Source organism: Ursus americanus, chromosome 17 (genome assembly GCF_024610735.1).
Source record: "Ursus americanus isolate L20-20 chromosome 17, mUrsAme1.1.p, whole genome shotgun sequence".
In the NCBI taxonomy this organism is placed as follows: domain Eukaryota; kingdom Metazoa; phylum Chordata; class Mammalia; order Carnivora; family Ursidae; genus Ursus; species Ursus americanus.
Genome location: NC_142143.1, coordinates 48,290,715 through 48,297,822, shown reverse-complemented (window position 1 = coordinate 48,297,822; position 7,108 = coordinate 48,290,715).

Here is a 7,108-nt window from a genome sequence, read left to right as displayed (position 1 = left end):
GTTAATTATTTTACAGTTCTGGAGGTCAGAAGTCTTTGGCATTCTTTCTGGAGGCTCTAGGGGAGATTCATTCCCTTGCCTTTTCTAGTTTCTAGAGACTACCTGGATTCTTTAACTCGTGGCCTCTTCATCCTCAATTCCAGTGATGTGGCGTCTTTGAATCTAGATTTCTCTTTCTTTCTTTCTCTCGTTGACCTTTTCTTCATCACCTCTTTCTCTTACTTTGGCCCTCCTGCCTCTTGTAAGGATCCTTGTGATTGCGTTCAGCCCACCGAGATAATCCACAGAAATCTCTGCATCTCAGGACCCTTAACTTAATCACATCTGCCATGTCTCTTTTCTCCTATAAAGTAATTCACAGGTTTCTGGAATTAGGATTTGGAAATCTTGCAAGGAAGTGGGGTAGTGGGGGGGAGCGGTGCAGGAGGGGCGGTGTGGGGGTTGGGGTTGGGGGGGAGACATTATTCTATCAGATTCCGAGTGTGTAGGGGCCATCTCTTCAAGGCCTAGCATGTTAGCCTGTACAGAGCTGTTTTTTCCTTACAAGTGAAGTTGAATTAAATTATCTCTAATAAGCCACATAATAAAAAATTCAGCTATAAACATTGCTGAATAAAGTGGGGATAAGGACTGTCTTTATAACAATGGATAGAAACACTCTAAGAAAACCATTTCCATGGGGTTAATGGAATTTCCCTCTCTAGAACATTTACAATAAAAGGGTAGACCTCTAGTCTTCTATGCATCAAAGGCTTAGGCTCATGCACTTTTTTTTCCCTTCCTTCCTTCCTTCCTTCCTTCCTTCCTTCCTTCCTTCCTTCCTTCCTTTGTCAATTAGTATGGTTGGATTAATCATAGTCAGATTGGAGTTCAGATTTAAGAACAAATGATTAAAGAAAGAAGTCCTCAGGAATCAGGGTCAGGTTAACAGACCAAAGTCAGAAACATGAAGCTACAATTCTGGGGCAAAGGGCCTCATGGTGAGGTTCAAAACACAGTAAGCCTTAGTCTCACTGGCGGGCCACATAAAGGCCCAGGTAAGCAGCTCGGAGAGGTCATGCTCAGGCTGGTCCTCAGGGGCCCCGACCGCCCCTTGCTGTCTTCCCCATATGTTCATGGCATGGGTTGACAACGTTCCCAAACTGCCCACGTGCCGGAACTAGTAGGGGCAAAGGGTTGGACTAGACTTTGTATGATTTCAATTCTTGTGACCTGTCCTCGTTTGGAAACTCTTGATTATTATACACATTAATGGAAAGAAGCATAAAAGCCTTTGACGTTTGGCTTTATATATTGTAAGCCATTATGAGGCTGATTTAGCTTATCTTGGAAATATAGTCTGAAAGTATTTGGGCTGAATTGGGGAAATTAGCCCGGGATTGTGTGAAGTTGCCACTAATAATTCAAAAGAGGTCATCAAGACAATCAAGAATTGACTTTATGTGAAACTGTTTCTCACTTTGAATCTGGACCTCCCGGGACCTTCAATGAGAGGTCAAAAAGGAAGCTGTGATTAACAAGGGCCCACACCATCACTCAGCCCATGTGTCGTCTGTTGGAATTCTGTTGCTTTCGATTTGCTTATTTGACTTAAAACAGTGTTTCTCAAACTTCAGTGTGGATCCAAACGATGTGGAAGTCTTGTTAGAAACACAGATTGCTGGGCCCCGCCCAGGGTCTGGTGCGGTCGTTCCGGGGTTAGGGATTTGGCTTCCTGACAGGCTCCCGGGTGCTGCTCGCGCTGCTGCTGCTTCGAGAACCACCGCTTTAAAGGGTTCCCAAGTGGCTATGGATCAGCAGATTCTACTTTTCCATCTAGGTGTGTGTTTTTTTAGAGTAAACATTTTTAGAAATTCTTTTATATTTACCCTACTACTTAGGATTTTGCTTAATTGGAGTAGGAGCTCTAGAAATATCGTTAATCAATAATCTTTTCGGGTGACGTCACCTTGCTCTAGGGTATAACTACTTTGGACATCTTACAAAAGCAAGGCAGATTAGCTGGCAATAACCTGAGCGATGATACGGCAAGCAGATGCCACTGTGGCTGGACATGAAAAGAATCTTCTACTGAGTGATCTAGTCCTCCTTGATTTGCCTTCTGGTGGGTGTGTTAATAAATGATAATTGGTAGGAATTCAATCTTGCATCCTGCTATGGGCAATCAGAGGGCACCTCCGTGGCTTCATGAAGTGGAGACTCGGGTACACGAAGAAACCAAGAATGAGGCTCCAGGTGTTCCCTTTGATCAGCAAACATGAATTAGTAAAGAATTTCACTCATTTTCATCCTGATAATGCACCATGGACAATCCTCCAGGCTGATCCTATTTACTTGTTAGGTTTTCGTCCCATTTTATAAGGCCCCAAAGCAGAGAGAAAATATTTTGTTGTTTTTGAAAATAGGCATGGAATTTCTGGCATTATCGCTTTTATTGACTTCTTGAGAATTGGTACAATGATCCACGACTCCCGGCATAATGGTATAGTTTCATGGGGTGGTACGTTAGCCTGTGTAAAACAGCTTTTATGCCCTGAGGTGTGGTGAGTATAGGAAGTGAGGGTTACCATGAGTAGCATCTATTAAGCACCTGCCAACATCAAGGCACTGCATTGGCTCCTAAGATACCGAGGAAGGAGGAGAAGCCACTGGCCCACTCAACAGTTGGGTGAGATCTGTTATTTGAACCCCAAACCAATGGAACTGAAAGTAAAAGGGTGAGGAAGTTACTGCACACTTTTGAGAGGGGAAGGAAGTCTTTTTGGAGAAGCTTGCTGGAGAGAGAGAGGGAGAGGAGAAGAACTAGCATAGGGGGCCCAGGATGGACATCCAGGGATTGGGGGCCCAGCGCTCTCACAGAGTTCTGCACAACACTGGCTCTGGGGATGGAAGGATGGGTGAGGAAAAAGGGAGCTGGGTCCAGGGCTTTCCGTGTTTTTTCCTGTTTATCCTTCATAGCCATCCCCAAGGTCCGAATCCCATTTTAGAGATGAGAAGACTTAGAAACATTAAGGAATGTACCTGAGGTCCTCCCAGATTTGGAAGAGCCAGGATTTGAAGGTCTGATTTCAAGGCCCACGCTCTTTCTCGTACTCCATACTACAAAGAAGCCCCCCCAGATTCAAGCTCTGATGAAAAGGGATAGATGTGGAAAGTCATTCATTGATTCCACAAGTGTTCAGTGAGCACACAAGCCTTGCCAGGTCTTCTGCCGTGTTTCACTATCCCGCTCCTTTGTTAAGAGTTGCCCACTTCTACGGTCCTTAGATGTGAGTTAAATATATTCACTGATCCAACCATTCACTCATTGAATGAATATTTATCAACAGCTTCCTTTGTGTCAGGCACTGTTCTGGGAGCTGGGGACACAGTGAAGATCACACCCAACAAAGATCCCTGCCCTCATGGAGCTTATGTTCCAGTGAATAAGTGAATGAATGGGTGAAAGGAAACTACCATGGGAGAACTTTAATCTTGATTCGAATGCTCCCTGGTGGCGCTGGGAGACCAGCCTCACTGAGCTATCCCAGAGTGTAGACTCTGGCTTCTTCGCCAGCTCCTTCTAGGGATTCACAGAGGTTTCTCCTCATCCTCTCGTACAGCTGGCGTCTCCCTGGTAGCTGCTGCTTTGCTATTAGTGTGCGCCAGGCGGTGTGACATGCCTTGTGGCAATCATAACAGACCCTATTCTTCCACTGACCTGTGATTGCCACAGGACATTTATTTGGCTACTATTGGCATCTTCAACTGGCTTCTTCTAAGGACGCTAAAGCCCCTACTTGTACCTCGCCTCCCATCACTCCATCATGTCATTGTTGACTTCTCTCTTCTCCACAAAACTGAAACTTCCTTGAAGGCAGGGGCTACATCCTGCTCCTTTTTGTACCTCTAACAACTAGCATGGTAGCCGGCACCTAATATGGTCCAGTAACTATTTGTAAAATGAATGAACCAAATAGTCCTTTAAAACATCTTCGAATCATTGGTATTTAGTATATCAAGGCTGTCATCTACTTGCACCCAAAGTGCATCTTTCTAGCATCCACGCTACCAGCATTCATTTGCTTAGATGGTTCCATTCTGCCATTCATGGATAAAAAGTTATTAATATCAAATATTAATATCTGAGATATCTTTGAAAAGAGGAATTAGACATTGTGTACATTGCTTATAAATTTGCTTCATGGTGGAAAGATTCCCAAACCATTTTTTAAAAAAGATTTTATTTATTTATTTATTCGACAGAGATAGAGACAGCCAGCGAGAGAGGGAACACAAGCAGGGGGAGTGGGAGAGGAAGAAGCAGGCTCCTAGCGGAGAAGCCTGATGTGGGGCTCGATCCCGGAACGCCGGGATCACGCGCTGAGCCGAAGGCAGACGCTTAACCGCTGTGCCACCCAGGCGCCCCTCCCAAACCATTTCTAAGCAATGATAAGCCAACGTTTTGATAGGGGATGAACTGATATTTGTCATATTTTGTTTCCATCTTTCTGTCAAATTATTTGTATGTATTTGATGGTCTATTGAACTTGACATGCAAGTAGTTTCTTGGGAAACATTTTTGCTCCAGAGATCTGCATTGCCTACCAGACCTTCACTTCACAGCCGCCTTATTGATGTCATCTGTCTCACTGAAAACTTTGTGGTTATCTCTATAAATAGCAAGGGAATATTTCCAAAGTTTTTTTATTGGCTCCTTAATTTTAAAATTTCCTATAGAGCCACATTGATTGCAATGGAGGGTAAGCAGGTAGACGGAGCTTACTTGTGGGGGATTCAGACTCAGTAACACTGAGGAATCTAATCGTGTGGCAGGTGCATTCATCACTTATGCTTTGAATGCCTACCGAGCTGGGTTCTGTTACTATAAGATCAAGGAAAATGATATCACGAAAACGGACACTTATCCGGAGTCACACCAATATTGGAATGGGGATGCAAACTGAAAACTCTGTATTCAAATGCAGGAAAATATCTGCTCTGAAAACGGGTGACTTAAAAATTAACGGCACACCCATTTGAAAATATAAATGGTAATAAATATACGTGTTTATTATTTTATTTGTATTAATTGTATCCTCCCAGGTTGGCAAATTAATATTAAAGTAGTTGACAAGAATGTGAGCAAAGGGGCATTCTTGTTCACTCTTGGCAGGAGTGAAAATTAGTACAACTTTTCTAGAAGACAGTATGTATCAAATTTGGCACTGTGTATCAAAAATGTAAACGATACTTTTGCCCAGCAATTTATTTAGACTTTATCCTAATGAATAAAAATTACACAAGTATGTAAACATGAGGGCAAGTAAGTACTTTATGATGTTTATGATATTAAAACTTTTTGGGGGGGAGCCTGGGTGGCACAGTTGGTTAAGCGTCTGACTCTTGATTTTGGCTCAAGTCATGATCTCAAGGTTGCGAAATCAAGCCCTGCTTGAGATTCTCTCCCTCTCCCTCTGCCCCTCCTGCTTATTTTCTCTCTCTCTCTCAAATAAATAAATAAATCTTAAAAACAACAACAACAACAACAACAAACTTTGGAAACGGCCTAAATATCCTTTAGAGATCTTTGCCAAAAATGATGTCTCTTTCCAGGCTATGGTACTTGGGTGATCTTTACTTTCTTTAGACTTTTATGTGTTTGAAATTTTTATAATGAGCATGTATCATTTCTGTTACCAGAAAATAATAAAGCTATTTTTATTTTGGAAAAAATATTCTGTACATTTCTACATCTGCCTGGCTCTTTGCTTTCGTTGCGCCTCTGATAACAACTGGCAACTACCAGTAATCTTCTAGTCCATTGCCCTTTATTATTTCTGTCTGCCAATCTTAGCGGCTAAAGCCCCCACGTAGACCTGTCTGGAATCCCCTGAATAACAAGTTTTGAGAGGACTTACAGAAAAGCAATCCAAGATGCAAAACCCAGACAAGCTGAAATACAGAAGAGTGGAGAACAAATCACAGTGCACAGCTGACAATGCTTTATAATTAAATATTAGTTGATTTTAGTAAAATCTTTAAAAATTACCCTTAAGCTCTATACTTATAAATCAGTACCTCAAGGAGTAGCCTGCGGTTAAATTAAAAAAAAAATTAAAAGATCTTTGGAGAGAGAGATTTTTAACCATTTGTATCCATTCCTCAGACTTGTGTCCCACTATCCCTTTTTAGACTGCGTAAAATTTTTAACTTGCTGAATTCAGCAGACTCGGGGCTGTAGTTATCAGTTGAAAATAAAACTTGCCACAGCGGAGAGGACATGTGACTGAATATAGTGTTTTTCTCCAGCAGGTAGAGCTGGAGCCTATGTAACAATGCTAATGGGGCCCACAATACATTAATTATAAAGGGAAATAGCAAAGTGGACTCCAGGGTGAAATACCAATTCTAATGCATTCTATCTGGAGGGACTGTTCTGTGGGCATGAGTAACAGAGGGTGTAAATATGATAAAAACACTTCCTAGGCAAATCCAGCTAAAAGATTAATTAGTGCTGGCCACAAATTTTGTTCTCTTGAAACCAAATGAATGTGCTGCTGCTCTTTTTGTGTTTCCTGGAAGAGAAATGCCAGGTAATACCACTGTACCATCACTGCAAAGATAACAGCAAAAGGGAGGCTAAGGGGGGGCGCCTGGGTGGCTCACTCAGTTAAGCTTCCGACTTTTGATTTTGGGTCAGGTCTTGATCTCAGGGTAGTGAATGGGAGCCCTGCATCAGGCTCTGTGCTGGGCATGGAGCCTGCTTGAGATTTTCTCTCTTCCTCGCCCTCTGTCCCTCCCCCCTTCTCATGCATGTGCACACACGCTCTCTCTCTTTATCTCTCTCTCAAAAAAAAAAAAAAAGAGAGAGATGTTAAGGCATCTAGTACAGAAATATACTGTAAAACGAAGTCATTCTGACAGTACATTTGGGAGAAGCATGCGTAACTTCTGGTGCTCTTCTTCTTAATCCCGTTATTCACTAATGATAATTTCATGTCATTCTGAAAGCGTATCGGCTAATTATAGTGCACTTGCTGGACCATTAAACATCGGATCTTGTGATATTTCTTTTTATTTTACGTTTGTAGCATGGGGTGTTTTTTTTTTTTTCAGGATTTTTTTT